At 33.7% G+C, this 18610-nt stretch overlaps 1 pseudogene; it reads right to left on the reverse strand.

Annotated features, from left to right (window-relative positions):
• Positions 1-1828: 1828 nt before the first annotated feature.
• On the reverse strand, positions 1829-10587 carry LOC145068133 (uncharacterized; annotated as a pseudogene).
• Between the last annotated feature and the right edge of the window lie 8023 nt (positions 10588-18610).

The following is an 18610-nucleotide window of genomic DNA, read 5'->3' on the forward strand; positions in this document are numbered from 1 at the left end:
GGGATCCAGTTATTGATTGGATATTATTTGATGATGATAGCGTGGGGATTTTCCGGATCAACAGACCGAGATTTTATTTGAGAGATTTAGCAGCCGGATGTGAGTTTCCTCACTGTGTTTAGCGAGTTGAAGGCACCAATACCAACCCATGGTTTATTATGTTTAAGATGCTAGATGTTTACGTGACTCTTGCATGTGGTATGTGTTTATATGTATACCGAGCGGGGCCTGATGATTATATTGTATGCTATTTATCTTTTGTGATTTTTATGCATGTGTTTGTATGTAAGTATGTATACCGGGTGGGGCCTGATGACTGACATATTTGTTCTGAGCGGGGCTCGATGCTAGATGGGGTCCAATGTCAGGCGGGGCCTATTATATGTTTGATATGTATGGTATGTGGTATTTTGGGGAACTCATTAAGCTTTGTACTTACAGTTTTTAGTTTATGTTTCAGGTACTTCTGGTTCGAACGGGAAGAGACCGGGATGATTACAGTGCACACACTACATCGTTCTGCATTTATATTACTCTCATGTACTTAGATGTTTATTGATACACTTTGATTCACCATGGTTTCTATGATGTTGTTTTGGACCTCATTAAATTAAAAATTAAAAAATTTAGTCTTAATTTTTGGGATGTTACAACTAATCCCGAAATCTATGGTTTTGAACCCTAGTCGTCGCCACGTCGTGGCCAAGACCTTGTCACGTCGTGGTGGTTCATGAATGTGCGTTTTCCTGAACCGGGCTGCTACGTCGTGGCCATTTCAACACCACGTCATGGCCTAAATCAAATCCTAAAACATAATTAATGAAAGTAAATTCAGAAGAACCATACTAGGAAACGAGTGTTACAATTTTTTTATTTAATGAAATAGTTTTCTTTTTTTATTAACTTTATATAGGGGTACAAACGAGTTGAACTGCTCGTGATCTACTCGAGATCAACTCTTTAAAAGCTCGACTTGAAATTGATTTTAAATGAGCCTAAACATTAAGATTAGGCTTGTTTATTAAACAAGCTCGAACCCGAGTTTGTGTTACTAAGCTGAATAGGCTCGCGGGCCTAAACAAGCTTACAAATATATAGTGTAAAATTTAGAATTTTATTTTTATATATTAAAATAAATAAATATCTAATAAACACCATTTTAGAAATTAGGGTATACCACAGACGAGTCGAGCGCGAGCCTGTATAACTCTAAATGAGCCGATCTTGAGCCCAAAAAAATTAAATGAGCCGATCAGTAGATTACATTTTAATATATTTAATTAAAATAAATGGAAAAAAGAGAGGAGGTTATGAGAGGTGATAATTTCCTAATGCTCAACTTCCACTTCACTAACACCCTACTCCCGAGTTCATTAAAGGAACGGAAAGAAAAGAAAGGAAGAACAAGGAGAGAAAAGAAAAGAAAAAGAACTGAAAGAATAAAGTTTTCCGTGCTCCCGAGTTCGAAAGAAAGGAAAAGAAAGTATTCATTTTAGGTGCTCCCGGGTTGAAAGGAAAAGAAAAGAAAGTAAAAAAAAAAAAGACAATTATACCCTTCATGTTATTGAGTAAATATTAAGTGTTTACAACCCCACATCCCCACATCCATTCTACCCCCCACCCCCCAAAAAAAACCAACTCTCCCCTCCTCCCCTCTACTTAAAACATTAATAAAACATTTTTTTTAATATAAAGTAAATTGTAAAAAGGAAAACCGCATGTTATTCAATTGTTTTCAAGATGCAAAACGAAAACCACAAACAACTTTTAAAAAAATCCAAAATCATAAACGCATAAGATCAATCCAGTAACAATCACCCAAGGTTATTCAATCACATGCACCCATCATATCTTTGAGGACACCCATCCGTATCTGAAGGGGACAATTGAATAATGTTCTAGCTTTTGCTTGATTTGCCGCCAAAAAATTTAGAGCCCTCGGTAATTCATGGGGTTCAAAACCCACCAACTCCAATTCTCTATAAATTTCTTCCCCTGTATACTCCCTAGGATAAGCTCTATCAAATATTATATTACCCTCCCTGATAGCACCAACCACATTATCAAGCGATTTCATTATCTTTGAGTTAAAATCTTCTTCTTCTTCTTCTTCTTCTAATTTCCTCTTTTTACTCTTACACTTCTTTGCACCTGAAGACTGCTCTTGTGAAAAAAGGAGTTGGAATAACATCCTGAATGTCATCATAAATATCAACATATTCGTCCTCCAAATGAATTTCATTGTTAGCTAACAAGTCATCAACTTCTTTAATTGTTTCTACTTGATTTTTTTTCATTTTTATTTAGTCGGGCATTTCTTTCTTTCCCTGTTTCAGCAAGTGCACCAGATGCCCCATCCCTTGCAAATAATGCCAACATATCATCGAATTTTGCCACCTTTTTTTGTCCTTAACGACGTAGCCTCAGGTTTTGACTGTTTTGTTGGATTAGTGTCTAAGTCCATAACTATTTTGGTATGTACTTGACGCGATGGTGCATGGTCCTTTTGGGTTGCCTTCACCAAAGCAACTTGATAGGATGAATTATGGAGAGAAAGGATTAAATATAATTTATTAATATATTATGGGAATAATATATTAAAGGAGAAATCATATTGTTTAATTAATATTAGTCAAGAATTAATTGGTAATTAGTTTTGTGACTAAAATAGATTAATTAAACTTAAGGGACTGGAATTGTAATTATAAGATAATTGCAATTTGGGCCATGGATTGCCTTTTATTATAAGGTGGACGAATTCTATGGGGGAAGCCCATATGAAATCGTCCAAGGCCTTAAGGAAAGGGCTCCATGGGTTGCTTAGGGCTTAAGCATCCAAATTAGGGTTTCCTTGTTAGATAACCCTAATTGCCTCCTATATAAAGAGATCCCTTATGACCAAAAACGTGGCTAAGCAACCTTATAGGGTTTCACATGTTTTTAGGCATCCTCTAACCTCTCTCCTCTTCATCCTCTTGCTTATGGTGTTTGTGAACCATTAGAGGAGTGACAATTGTGACTCTAAGCCTTCCAAAGTCAATACAAGGAGATTTGGGATTGTTATTGCTACATAACAATCAAGGTAATATTATAAACCTATTCTCATGTTAATATGATTACTTGTATGCTAGAATTAGGGTTTATAGTCTTGGATAACTTGCATGTACAATAGAGAAACCTAGATCCAAGCATTAGGGTTTGTATGAGCACATAGGATGTTCTTAGGACCAAAACCCATCAGTGGTATTAGAGACTAGACTGGTTTCTATTGTATTGATACTTGATATGTTGAAAAAATTTGATTTTTTGGTTTCTGGAGGCTGGACTCGACGAGTCCATGCCTGACTCGACGAGTCAACTCGTCAGATGGAGCATATCTCGGGATTTCTTGTTGTTTTTGCTTTGGGATAGTTACCTTATCATATTAGATCAATATAAATCCGATCTAATGATATATTTGACTATATTCTTGATCTAATTGAAGATATTTATCAATTAATAAGATAATTGTTTCCTTATGTGATAATTGATTAATTATTTTGATTAAATTGGTAAATTGTTTTGCAAGAAATCATTAAATAAATCAAATATGGATAATTATGTGATTAAATGATTATTTGTTATTTGATCCTTGTTGTTATGAAAAGTTTCATATTTTCCCCTTTAAGTTTTATAGTTTAAATTTGAACCCAAAAGTTTTGTTGTTTTGAAATTTAAATAGTTAAAACCCTAATGTTTTGAAAAAGGTTTCAAAACTTGCCCTCAAGTTTTGGAATTTAAATTTTGATTAATTGTTTAATTTGATGTACTCTTAAATTCTAAACCCTAATGTTTTGAAATGTTTCAAAACTTGCCCTCAAGTTTTCGAATTTAAAAGTTGATTAAAAGTTTAATTAGGAATGTTAAATTCTAAAAACCCTAGTATTGTTTGAAAAGTTCAAATTACACCCTTATGGTTTTATTAATTAATTAAGGAGTATAATTAAAAGAGGTTTAATAAATACATAAAAGTTTAGGTTTAAAATTTAATTGAATTAAAAGTATAATTGTTAAATTTGACCACCTAATATTTTAAAAGTGTAAAATACACCCTATACTATATATATAACATTAAAAATCTAACATTATATATATGTATGAGTAAAAGTCAGTCTTACCGTTAGTAGGCCTCATTCACGAAGTTGGTCTATAAGGGGTGTTTAAGGAAATTGCCTATAAAATGGCGATTGAATGGGTACCCACTCTTGCCCACCGCACTCTTGACTAGTGGAGGGTCGTTAGCCGAACGGGTAGGATAGGACGAAACCTTCCATTATAAGTATAATGAATTATTAAAGTAACTAAATGTTTTCATAAAATTCTCAATCTTAGTTACTTAGGAAAAAGTGAATTGATGCAATTCCATGAAATTGCACTTTGTGCCCTTGTTAAGACATTAGTGGAGCGTGTGTGGTTTACCGGCACACTAAATGGTTCTAAGAAAAGGTAGCAAAGGGTGACTCAATGTTTGTCATAGTTCGGTGGAGCATGTGTGGTTTACCGGCACATTGAATAGGTGACTGTAACATGTGAGGGAACCATGTAAGTTTGCATGGTTATTCACACCCGCTTTGTGATCCTCGGCATCCCAGTCACAAACAAGAGGGGCATATCGAGATTTAAACATGCCATTGAAAGTTCAATGAATCTCAAAGGATCTAGGAGTTTTCATAGATTTAAAACTTAAATTCTTTTTCGTTTTTCGTGGTGGAAATTAGTGAATCGTCATTCACTTACCTTCAAATGTTCTGCAATTTGGGTTACGGCATCCCTCTCCCGAGTTGTAGAATATTGTGTTGGGTCCTAGCCTTAGTATCTCATTTGGGTGATTTACTAAGGACTCCATCAATGAACTAACTTGAATTCGTTTTCTCCCGTTTTGTAGATGTCAAAGTTCGACAACTATGGTCTTCCCAAATCTCATGGAACAAGCTTTCCACATGAAGATGATATTCCACAATTCGATCGAGGAACAAGAAATCATGCTTCATTTCCTCCACCTCCTCCAATTATTCTCCCTAACCCACAAGTTCAAAGGCTTGAAAAGTTCAAGATCACTCAAGCCCTTTTGGCAAGTAAACATAAAGAAGGAAAGTCGGTGTGTGCACACGTCCTAGGGATGAAGTCACACATTGATAGGTTAAGAATGTTGGGATCCGTTGTCTGTGAGGAAATGGCTGTTGATTGGGTTCTTCAGTCACTTCCAAACTCATATAGTGAGAGAGTACTATATGATGAACCACGACGTGACCCTTATAGATCTCACCTATATGCTTATTGCTGCTGAATCAGCAATGGTTTGGCGCAATAGAAAAGCAAAGTTGATTGGTGAATCTGCTTCAAGACCTCCATGGATATGGACAATGGCAACGAAAGACATGCTATGATCGAAAAGTTTGATCATAAGAGAAAGGCAATGTCTGAAGTAGTTCCATGTCATGTTCTAAAAAAGTCAATTTGCTTTTATTGCCAAGAGAAGGGGCATTGGAAACAAAGCTGCCTCATTTACCTAAGAGATATAAGAGATGGGAGAGTCGAAACGTATGGCTCTAATATAGGTAAAATCCATTAACTAACTCTTTTAAGCTTCTATTCTAGATTCTTAATACATAATGTGATAAGATTACAATTGATGTTATGTAGGATCGAAGAAAAGAAAGGAAGCTTAAGGGAAGAAGTGAGCAGAATCTAACCATGAAGGAATGGATTTCGATCGCATTTCTCGAAGATTAGATTCTTGAGCTACTACTTAGAGTTAGAATTAGAAAGATGTATTAGCATAGTTTTTCAATGAATTGCATTGTAAGGACAAATTTTTCCGCAATAAAATAAATTTTGATTTTATATTATTTATTTATCCTTGCAATGGCGTATATGAAAAATTGATGTTTGAATGTTTCTATTATTAGCAGTAATGGATTTGGTTCTTATTATGTTATTTATGGAAAGTAGAGAGTTTACCAAATAGGGAGAGTTTCTCATCTCCCAAGTTTCAATTGGACAGAAACTTGGAATCATGCAACTTGGTTGCACGATGAATGAGAAATTTCATATTTGGAAATTAGACTAATTCATTGACAATGGTGTCAAGTGAAGGACTAGGAGATCGAGCACACAAAGTTGCGTGTTGATCAAGTCCACCATAAGAGTAACAATGATATTCGTCATGATTCACTAAAGGTTTAGTAAATATGATTATACTTACAAGATTAAGTGTAATTATGAATTGATTAAAAAAGTTTAAATCAATAGCAAAACGAATAAGAAGAATCAAGTAGGCAGAAAGATAAGAGTTTCTCCATTCTAAGAAGAAGGGAGAGTAGCTTTTATGCTTTATGGTAGGCCTTAATGATTAAGAACCATATCTCAATTGATCCTCTAAGTGAGTCTTAGTGCAATTGTATGTCTAAGAAGAGGAATCAAGAATTGAAGAAATGGTTAAATTGGAAAGTCAATCATACTTCATTCCAAGACAAGTCTTAGAGTTAAGATTGTTACATTGAGTGGATAAGTATTAAGAAGGTTTATAGCATTCATCAAATGTGGAAAGTTGTGATGTCTTGGATAAGACAAAGACCAACTAGGACCAATTTATGAAGAGTTTTGATAAAAGCTACACTAACTCTTGAATATTTGTTTGTCAAGAAATGTTTTGACAAGAGAATCTTATATGTCAAGGAGTCAGTGGGAGTCTTAATGGTCTTGAAAAGTTTCAATAACAAATCAAATAAACCTTATCAATCATCACTAGCGCACGAGTTGAGGTTTACAACCTATCGTGTTGACATTAATTTGTTTCTGTGCCAATCCAATTGAGTTAATTATGCATGTGAGTCCTATGAGTTCTCATTTGAATGCATAAAAGGAAAGGAACTTGATCAATGAAAAGTACATTGATAAGAAAAGGTGAGTTGCTTAACTACTTGGAAGACGTGGTGGGCAGCTGTGCTACCATAAGGCAAGAAATCGAGATTAAGAGAGTTCGATCCATATGAGTTTGAATTTGTCGTAAACTTTGGTTTTGACAAATTCACATGGATAGGAACAAATAAACCATTTAAATCTAAGTGTCATAAGATTTCCTCCTTCATGAAAATGATTATGAGGAAATGCTTTCACTAAGAAAGATTTTAAGAAGATAGTGATTATAAAATTTCATTCTCGAATTCAATTATGGTTACGGTATCCCTTTCCATGATTTGAATTGTGAGGTTTGGCAATTAGTCTTAATTGTTTAGACACACATGTGAACTATCTAAGGCAAAGGTGTATAAGAGGCCTTGATAAAAGATTATCAAAGCATTAAGTATTAGAAACATGAATTTAAGAGATTCAATAAGTATTGTTTTCTGAAAGTTTAGCTGTTTCTGAATACATATCGAAGCTAGTGGGAGCATAAGTGTTATGTTTTATAGTAATCATCATGATAGTGGGAGCATAAAAGTTATGATTGTATGATTATTATGGAAAGTATTGCAAGTTGGCAATATTAATTATTGAAAACAAGAGTTATACCTTGCAAAGTCGTAAGGGTTGTAAAGTTGTTTTGCTATAATTAAGGGAGAGAATATTATGCTTCATTTCAAATCTAAAGGATTAGGTTGAGAAATGTTAATAAATTTAGTCAAGGGTACATAGTGTGTTCTTAAAATTTTGATTATGATTACAGCATTCCTCTTCACAATTCGAATTTTGAGAACATAGCAAATAAAATATTATGCGTCGTCTCCCATACGCTTCGAGTATAGGATCGATTGCAAATGCTTTAATGTTTGACCATTCTAAAATTTTCCAAATGTCGAGCGCATTTAGAGGGAAAAAGGGACTAGAATTGGTTTTGACTAAAATAATTAAACAACTATCAAAGGACAATCCAAAGTTTGACGAGGATTGGTCGCTTGTGAGTAGTTGGAAGCATGGTATTGGATGGACCATATCGACATTATTATGAATAGATAAGATTCTATTAAGAATGAGTTGTCGTATGGAAAATATGGAAACGCGTCCATATTGGGAATTGAATATTGAAAATCTATGACTAGATTAGAAACTTTTATGCAAAGGATGTTCAAAGGAATGTACTTTGAGTGAGAGACATCATATCTAAGGAATTGTCTTGTAACAATCTCCGTTAGAGGACTTTGTAATATCATTGGCAATAGTCTTTGTGACTTTGGTGCAGTGACATTACGAAAGGATCATTGCATAAGATGTTAGAATCTATCATATTTTATAAGTAACAAGAATTTGATATTCTTACACTTATGAAAAAGGATTTGGAGTTGTGAAATGAGAATGCTTGGAAATGTGTTCAATTTGATCTATTTCACAAAGTGAGAACCATAGGTAAACATTGTGTGCATGCTAGGAGCATGGGACAAGTGTAATAATTCGAGTAAGAAGTTGATTACCCGAAACGACAAATAATGAGTAATCGATATGGTGATAAACAAAAGGAGTTTTATTTATACTCAAAGGTTTGAGGACATATGGGATTAGTATTATTCTTGTGTTTCACATTTGCATGTTTTGACTTCCAGAATAATTGAGTTTATTAAGAATAATCGAATTATTCGAACGGGCCACAGTCGTTCATATGTTGGAAGTAGATATGAATGAAGATTGTCGTGAATTGGTGTGTGGATTATCTAAAAGAGTATTAGACATAAGCAAATGTTTGCTGCAACGTTCATGAGTGCTTATGAATATGATTTGATCATTGGATTAAATCCACGCTCACTTGGATCACTCCATGAATTGTATCACGAGTGATTGGTGAGACGATAACATCTTATATTCTTGAAACCGAGATGTGTGAGTTGTATCTTGCGAATCGGTTGCACATTGATAATATGTAAACGCACTAGTAAATTGGTGTTATAAAACATATTGTTGTGTGTGATTCGGTGAGTGAGTGCAAGCAAGCATTGTATCAAAGTTTATCCGTTCCTTTTATCCAAAGTAGGATAAAAGCGATATCTTTGGGCTCCTCGATGGTTTAATGATGACAAACGTAAATGCTCGGCCGGGCTAGGGCTAATTTGATTTGTTCAATTAGTCAGTCGTCATAAATCGGGAATCGAGAAGTAGTACAAAGAGAATGATTAGAAATCATGTCTTATACGATATCTAGAATGGAGGAATATATGATCCCTTATCTAAGGACACGCGTATCTGATAGGATCAGAGTTGACAGCGGCTTTGGAAAGCTACGATTGCATATCAGGATCTGAAGTCATACGCATAATAGTTATTAGACTTATCCAAGTGGGAGACTGTTGGATTAGTTTCTAAGTCCATAACTATTTTGGTATGTACTTGACCCGATGGTGCATGGTCCTTTTGGGTTGCCTTCACCAAAGCAACTTGATAGGATGAATTATGGAGAGAAAGGATTAAATATGATTTATTAATATATTATGGGAATAATATATTAAAGGAGAAATCATATTTTTTTAATTAATATTAGTCAAGAATTAATTGGTAATTAGTTTTGTGACTAAAATAGATTAATTAAACTTAAGGGACTGGAATTGTAATTATAAGATAATTGCAATTTGGGCCATGGATTGCCTTTTATTATAAGGTGGACGAATTCTATGGGGGAAGCCCATATGAAATCGTCCAAGTCCTTAAGGAAAGGGCTCCATGGGTTGCTTAGGGCTTAAGCATCCAAATTAGGGTTTCCTTGTTAAATAACCCTAATTGCCTCCTATATAAAGAGATCCCTTATGACCAAAAACGTGGCTAAGCAACCTTCTAGGGGTTTCACACGTTTTTGGGTAGCCTCTAACCTCTCTCCTCTTCATCCTCTTGCTTATGGTGTTTGTGAACCATTAGAGGAGTGACACTTGTGACTCTAAGCCTTCCAAAGTCAATACAAGGAGATTTGGGATTGTTATTGTTACATAACAATCAAGGTAATATTATAAACCTATTCTCATGTTAATATGATTACTTGTATGCTAGAATTAGGGTTTATAGTCTTGGATAACTTGCATGTACAATAGAGAAACCTAGATCCAAGCATTAGGGTTTGTATGAGCACATAGGATGTTCTTAGGACCAAAACCCATCATGTTTAACAACACAAAAATAATTAATATTGCTAACGATAACATAAAATATGTAAAAAAAATAACATAGACATAAAAGGAACACTTACTTTTATTAAATTGTCCCATACTTCTTCCTCCGCTTCTATTAGTTGAATAGAGGAATTCCAAGAGAACCCGCTCAATGAAATTCCCTTAAACAAATCGTACAATTGCGAAAAATGTTTTTTAAGGTTTTGTAGCGATTCTTCAAATGACTTTTGGTAATATCCATTTGATGTTTTGTGTTTAACTCCTCAACCATTTGAGCATATGCAGTTGGTGTGAAACTACCATTCACCTTATTGCCTATCTCTTGTTGTTTAATCATCGCTTGGATGTACGCATAATCCATTTTATCTGACCATTTAACTTGTTCCTTTTCACTACTACTAGCTTCCTGTTTGCTCATGATGACTTTGCACATAGGAATAAAAATTAAAGAATGATACATTGTTAGACCACAATATGAAGCATAATACTAAGGAAAAATATGAAAGGTAAATAACATAATTAAGCTCAAAAACCAATCCTCAATACAATATGAAATTGAAAACAAAATGTATCAATATGAAACTAGTTTTACATATTAATTTAATTGTTTGAATATGTCAAATAATTTGCCCACATTTCATTTGCAATTGAATTCCTTAGTTGCTCTGCGCTACTATTACCCTCATTTGTTTTTATTGAATTACGACGATCTTGCTCTTGTGGTCCGCTTAAGATCTCCCGCATCACCTCATCTTCAAAATTTATGTCGCGGTATTCATCTAATAGAAAGTTGTGTAGAATACAACATGCCAAAAATATGGTAGATTTTGTTTCACAAGAGTAAAATGGTTCCGTTGTACTTCGAATGATAGGAAACCTTCTTTTAAGGAAACCAAAAGCTCGCTCAATGGCGTTACGTAAGGAAGCATGACGAAGATTAAACAACTCTTTAGAATTCTATGGAGCATGCATGGAGTACTCTTTTAAATGAGCGAAGTACTCTTTTAAATGATATCTAACACATCTATATGGCGCCATTAGTTTACTCATATGAGGCAAACCCCCATCTACTAAACAATATTTACCTATAAAGAGCTTAATCATTATTATTGAAAAATATTAGATATTGAAATTACATTGGTTTAATAAACTACCTGATGGAATTAGTAGTTTATCATCTCTAGTAAATGTGTTCTTTATTATTCTCGAGTCTGATGCAGTACCCTCCCAACCCGTTAACACCTACGTAAACTTCAAATCAAATGTACAAGCATCTAATACATTTATTGTCGGGTATCCCTTACGACCACGATATCTAGGGGCATCTCTATTAGGCACATGGACACGAACATGTGTTCCATCTATTGCCCCTATACAATCCTTGAAAAAAGGATAAAATCTCCTACTTTCTTGAATTTCTCTCGAGACAACATCACCTTTAGGTTGCTGAATATAAAGACCTTCTATTGCTATAATCGATCGTAATACCCTATGGAAGCACCTACTCGTTGTTGATCTAGAGTGACAATACATCCATGAGGTAAACCGAGATTGCAAATCATTACTTACAATATGAAAAAATCTAGCAATATGCTCCTCAATGGACATGCGTTGCGTACGTCGTAGACCACCTACAGTTTGTAAGATTTCACAAAATCTCCTAAAAGTGTTTTCAACATACGAATAAGGTCATGACATTGACCACCCTCTAAAAGATTGGGTAGCAACTCTTCCCGTACATCTTGTCTTTCTAAAATAAGTTTTCTAGTGGGTAACCTAACCCGCTTTATATTGGCCATATTACGTTGTGTAATAAAAGTCAACAACAAGCAAATCAAGTTAACGACTTGCAATTGTTGGGCTCTTAAAGCATGAGCAGGGTTGAGTACCGGAGTATCCATAAGGACTATATGTGAACTAATCCCTTTTTCTGATACATGATCAAATAGTTTGAGTTAAAGTTAAACAACATTGATAAACAACAATATTTTACTTTTTTTTATAAGGACTATATATGAACTATATACATTTGTTAATTATAATTAATAAACTTTTTTTTTATAAAAATTACACGTAATTATAAAGACTTGATGAAAGCACAAAACAACAATATAACAAAAGTATATTTTACTTTCTAGTATTTATGTTCAATCAGTTTTTAGTAATCAGATTTCAAGTTTAGCTATTAATTATCAAACATAATATCATTCTCGAAACTGAAAAGAATTTGAATGTAATCTAGGTAAGCCTTCAAGCTAAACAATTGATTTATAGATTATTGCATAGACATCCTTCATAGATTTAAGCAGGGGCAAAATAGTCATTCTAATTTATAGATTACCATTTGAGTGTACAAACACACACTATCAAACCAAGAACAAGCTAAAGAGTTGATTTATAGATTATTGCATAGACATCTTCATAGATTTAAGCAGGGGCAAAACAGTGATTCTGATTTATAGATTACCATTTGAGTGTGCAAACTCACACCATCAAACCAAGAACAAGCTAAAGAGTGTATTTATAGATTATTGCATAGACATCCTTCATAGATTTAAGCAGGGGCAAAACAGTCATTCTGATTTATAGATTATCATTTGAGTGTACAAACTCACACTATCAACTGTTATGCTTAATGTTTACGTTTTTCGGTCCAAGTGCATGTTATAATCTATTCTCAAAATTTCATACCCAATAAAAAAATCATAACACAAATCCAAATCAACGATTTCTAGTTTCATGCTTAAACTTGAAGCTGTTTTTTATCGAATCATCTCCAAATATATTTCAAGACACCCATACAATTAAGGGTTGAAATATGACTTAAAATGCGTATCAAGATCAAGTTCGATATCGAAGTCATTGATATCATTCATTAAATCTCAGTATGAATCCCACAACATTTATCACCGTTCAAAACAAGCATTAAAATAATATATGTCTAGGCAAGTCTATGGTTAAGTTCCAAATAATCATAAAACTTTAGTTACTTGCTTAGGCCAACTTTGAATATGCAATTTAACATTCTGTAACAGAAAAAAAAAAGACAGAAGTCGATCAAGCACAGAGCAACAACACAAAGTAAAAAAAAAGGTGAACAGAGAACAGAGGAATAAAAAAAAAAAAAAGAATGAACACAATAAGAATAAGAACTTTTGTACCAGTTTGTAACAGAGAAGGCAGAAGGCGATCAAGAAGGTAGAACATAAGACAGGGAACGTATCCTTTTATTATTAGGTTTAGGGTATTTTTGTCATAATGCAACTTTTTATCTTCCATGAGAATTCTCTCAAATTCCTCCCATTTTGGGAGGAAAGTTTGGAACGATACAAATCTGCTCAAATTCATTCTCTTCCTCTCTTCTTTCGTTAAGTGACACTCAGGAGGAGAGTGTAAAGGAAAGAAAGGAAAAGAAAAAGAATGATCTTCAATTTCTTTCTCTCAAATTCCTCATAATTTGGGAGCATAACTTCAAAGGAAAATTAATATAAATCTTCCTTTCCTTTCTCTCATCTTTTTTCTGATAAATAAATAGTTATTGTTAAAGTAGCTAAACCAACTATCACTTTTTGTTTTAAATGTTATTTTATATTATTTTTTTCATCTTAAATGTATGTACTTGAGTTTTATCTATTAATTTGGGAACTCACATGGTATGATCAGTTTCTAACGCCAAATATGAGAGAAAGTATGAAAAGTCATTCCTTATATTATCAAATATAAGAGAAAGTATGAAAAGTCATTTCTTATATTATGTCCGAAGTTCAAAGGTGGCAGTTAAAAATCTTTTCTTGTATTAAGATTTTGGATTTTTTAGATTATAATATTAAAGAAAATCCATGTGCTCGACGTCCAAGCGCCACATGGAGCAACTATGATAACTAAGAATCCAACTAAGAAGGGATAACCAGCTAACCCTTTTATATTTCACATTATGGTGTTTTTAATATGAGAGGTTAAATATCTTTATACTAAATATTCTTATTTATCCTCATATTCACAAGATCACTAGTAATTAATGTTTTACGCATAGGAAATTAAGTAATCTAACAATTTCAAATGAGTTTTTCAAAGAAAATAAATCTATTTTTTCAGTTTTTGAAGAATAACCATAGATTTTTTTCTTTTTTATTTTCAAATGAATCTTTTTATTTTTTTAGAGAATCCAAATGCTATATTTCGAAATGCATAATATTGCCATTTTCAATAAAATGTCTAATTTTATGTATTAATTTCGTATATAGTCGACATTACTATATTTGTTTAACTTTAAAAAAAAATAAGTTAAAAACGAATTTTTTTCTCGAAATTTCGTAATTGTTTTTTGGATTTCAAACTTTTTCTGGAAATTCCGTAGTTTTTTTTTTCCGAACTCCAAAATTTTAGTCCGGAATATGAAATATCGTTTCAGAATTGGTCATTTTTTTCTTGATCCAGAATTCTCATTTCGGACTAAATGGTTATTTTTGCTATTTTTTGTTATTTTCTTCAAATATGTGTTAAAAAATTAAAAAAATGATTATATTACTTATTTTACGTTATAGATATCAATCATTGAATTTAGTAAGAGAATGAATAGGAGAATCAAATATGAAACAAAATAATTTTCCTTTTAATTGATTTCTATACTTTATGCGCATAGAGTACAATAAAACAAAACATTAAAAACTATTTAAAACAAAAGATAATTAGTTGAGCTCTAGTAAATAAACTCATGTGTAATAATAATATTTTTACTGTATATCTATTTTTTTTTTCTTACACTTAAAACTCTTTTGAGCAATGTGTAACAATATAAGACCCGTGGGTTTAAACAAAATAACATGTTAAGGCATCAAAAAGATGTCACCTCACATTTCATGTCACTATGATGTAACATCAATTGGAGGACATGTGAAACATGTTATACCACCCTCTATTTTCCATGTCATCATTTTTTTGTTTTTTTAAATAATTATAAAAAATAACTATAAATTAATAAAACATGCTATTTTAATAAATCCAAAATTAAACATAACATTTTTAAAATTTTTTTTTTACAAACAAATACGTTTTTCCCCTAAATTCCACTACTCTTCATCTTCGTGACCATCATACATATAATATGCAAAGTCTTCATGAAGTTGTCTGTGTTTTTATGTGTCTTAAATATCAACCACTATATGTAAATATTCTGCTATCCCTAGTTGAAATTGCACGTGTCTAGGTTTCGAAGACGAATATGCTGCAATATTGTATCATTATCTTCAACCACCATGTTATGCATTATGATACATGCATACATAATATCTCATAGAGTTTCTAACTCATATGGTCGTGCCGCATGTTCAACTATGTGCCATTTTGATTTCAGAACTCCAAAAGCACGTTTCACGTCCTTACGTGCCATTTCTTGTTTTCTCTTGAAAAAAATGTCTCTTGGGTCTATTGGCTGTCGAAACGCCTTCACAATGTGGAATATGTTGGATATATTCCATTTGCAAGGTAATACCCAAACGTATATTCACTTCTGTTCACTGTGAAAGGAGCATCCGGTGCCTAGCCTGACAAAAGATCTTCGAATATTGGCGACTGGTCAAGAACGTTTACATCGTTGTTGGAACCCATAACACCGAAATAAGTTTGCCAAGTCCATAAATTTTAGGAAACAGCAACCTCTAGCACCAACGAAGGTATTCCATGATTACCGCTTGCATACTGGTGTTTCCACGCCACGTGACAATTTCTCCATTTCCAGTGTGTGTAATCAATACTTCCAAGCATATCTTCATGTGCCTTGTATAGTTGTTGCATATCATTAAACTAAGTTTTGTGCAAGTATTTGTCACCGAAGGTTTCAACAACACCTCTTGACAATCTATATAAAACTTCTCATACAGTTCTCTCATAGATTCTCATATAATCGGGTGACTTCACCATAGCCGTAAGCTTAATTGTCGCAACACATTTCTACCACCCTGTGAAACTTCGCTTACCTCTAGCATCGTATCTTATTTGGAAAAATTCCTACATAAACATATATTAAATACGTAAAAAACGTATTTATTTTATCTAAAAGGCACATTATAATTTACAAATCTTGAAAGAAACAATATATGGTTTCCAAGGTGTTGGCTATCCGTTCAAACTCATTTTTTCGCAAACGAAACCTTTTTTTGAAATCGCGTGACTGATAGACACAATTATCCGCAAACCAATAGTTAACCAGACGTCTATTCCCTTCTATGTGCTCTCTGTTTAATGTCACACGTCGTTGTAACATCTAAATCTTGAGGTACATTTGATTTAATTAATGTTTGGCTTTTTGAAGTTGCCCCAACGTGGTGAAGGATTACCACAACATGGCGAGGAATTTTTGGACGCAAACTTTTTTTGACCCGCCACAATGTGGCAGTCTATAGGCCACGGCGTGGCCTCTACTGGTGAGTTAAATCCTAATTTTCTGAGTTTTGCACCCTATTTAAAAGAATGAGGAGGCTAGGTTTGCTCATCCTCAACCTCCATCACTCTCCTAAGCTCTGAAGAAATCCTAATCCCTTTCCTCAATTGTTAAAGCTTATTCTGATGCTTTTTGGAAGATTTTGAAGGAAGAAGAAAGAAAAAGTGAGCAAAGATCTAGCAAGCAAGTTTTCATTTCTCATTGTATCACACTTTTGGACCTCTGTGAGTGTCCAAGACTAAATCTTTATGCTGTCAGGCTATTAAATCTTGAGTTCTGTCCCATATTCTTCTTATTCTTGTTAGTTAGGATGGTGAGAACCCATAAAGTTTGCAACTTTATGAATCTCTGGGGCATTTGGAGTAGTTGATGGTTCGGATCTGAAGTATGGTTGGATTTTAAGTCATACATAAGATTTTTGGTCATAATCCTCATTTTTGACCTAATATGAGCTCAAGACATGTATGTCTATAAAACACCAACTTTTTTGTTAGTTTAGTGTTAGAAATTCTTTTGGAACTGATGGACTAAGAACTTTAGAGATTAAGTGCTTAATAACTAAGTCCATGTCATGTTTTACCTTTTTAGACCTAGGATTTGGGATGTTGATCTCTTGGGGAGTCTTATAGGATAAAGTTAGGAACTTTATCCATCTAGAATCGAAGGAAACGACTTAACCCATTAAGTGTTAAGAACCCAATGCCTACGACGTGGCCCTAGGTTGCCATGGCGTGACAATTAGGGAATTATCGTCTTTGTTTGTCGTTTGTGGGCCACAATGTGGTCATTGATGGCCACGGCGTAGCAGTCGACTGAAGTCAACTTTGATCGTTGACTTTTGACTTGAGTTGACTTTTAGCCAAATTCCTAGTTTTGGAATGTGGGTTAAGGGTTTACCTTTTGTGGCTATGTCACACCCCAAAACCGAAAACGGCGGAATACGTTCTGGGGTGGAGGACGTCATGTACAGTATCATAATAATGCATAATAGTAAAGACAAGTAACAATATTCATTGCATTAAGATAATAATTTTCAATACAAGCGTGTTCTGTACAGTTTGATAGACACCAAAAGTATAATTAAAATAAAGATGAGTCTTGTATATGCACCATCTTCTCAAAAGTTGCATCTGTACCTGTCTACTGATGACCTGAAAATACAAGTTATTTTGAAAATGAGCATCAGCATAAAGCTGGTGAGTTCATAAATATTTAGTATCATTGCTTGAATAGAAGTGTTTAAAAATTTAGTGATAGAGTATTTGTTATCAAGTTTTGAAAATGGTACAATCCCTAGAGAATCCTATAATTTTCCAGCAAAAGTAGTCTTCTACCAATACTTGGTTATTTTCAAGTTTGATTCTTTGAAAATGTAAAGGTTTCCTTCTATCAATATAGTTTTAAATCTCCTTCATATAAAATAATTTAGAAAATAGAGTTTTGCCCCAGCAGTATCACTGTCGGCTGAATGTAGTAGAGGTGCAAGCTCCAGGTGGTATTAAATGTGTATACACCTCGGGGAGTCTGTTTTACTTTCAATTATTAATGTGTTAATTAAGGTCTGGATGTGAACTCGTATGTAACCATGCTGAGTGACAGTAGTATAACAGTTGACCCTCCAGGTCACAAGTAGTGTAGTGATGTTTTGTTATCCCTGGGCCTAATCGGCTCGGACTGTAGCTAGCATTCGAGATGTAGGAGTGTCCGTCCCGTATAGATCTATACACATAGTGTTCGCTCTGCCTCCATGGGGCTCTGGTTACACGACGATCGCATAGCGAAGTGTCGTATCGAGGAGTAGTGCATCACATTCTATTTTAGTATATTTTCTCGTATAGTATATAGTATTCTCTTCGTATAGTGTATAGGGTCTCTTCATATAGTGTATAGTGTCTCTTCGTATAGCGTATAGTACGTATAGACTTGTAACTGTACTGACCATAATGAGTATCATAGTAGCAATTGGTAATGAATGGTAATCCTTAACTATACCTATTATAGTTAGATAGAGATGTTAGTTGAATGTGTTTGATACACAAAGGTG

The sequence above is a fragment of the Lactuca serriola genome, chromosome 8 (assembly GCF_051521515.1).
Source record: "Lactuca serriola cultivar US96UC23 chromosome 8, Lser_US96UC23_V15, whole genome shotgun sequence".
In the NCBI taxonomy this organism is placed as follows: domain Eukaryota; kingdom Viridiplantae; phylum Streptophyta; class Magnoliopsida; order Asterales; family Asteraceae; genus Lactuca; species Lactuca serriola.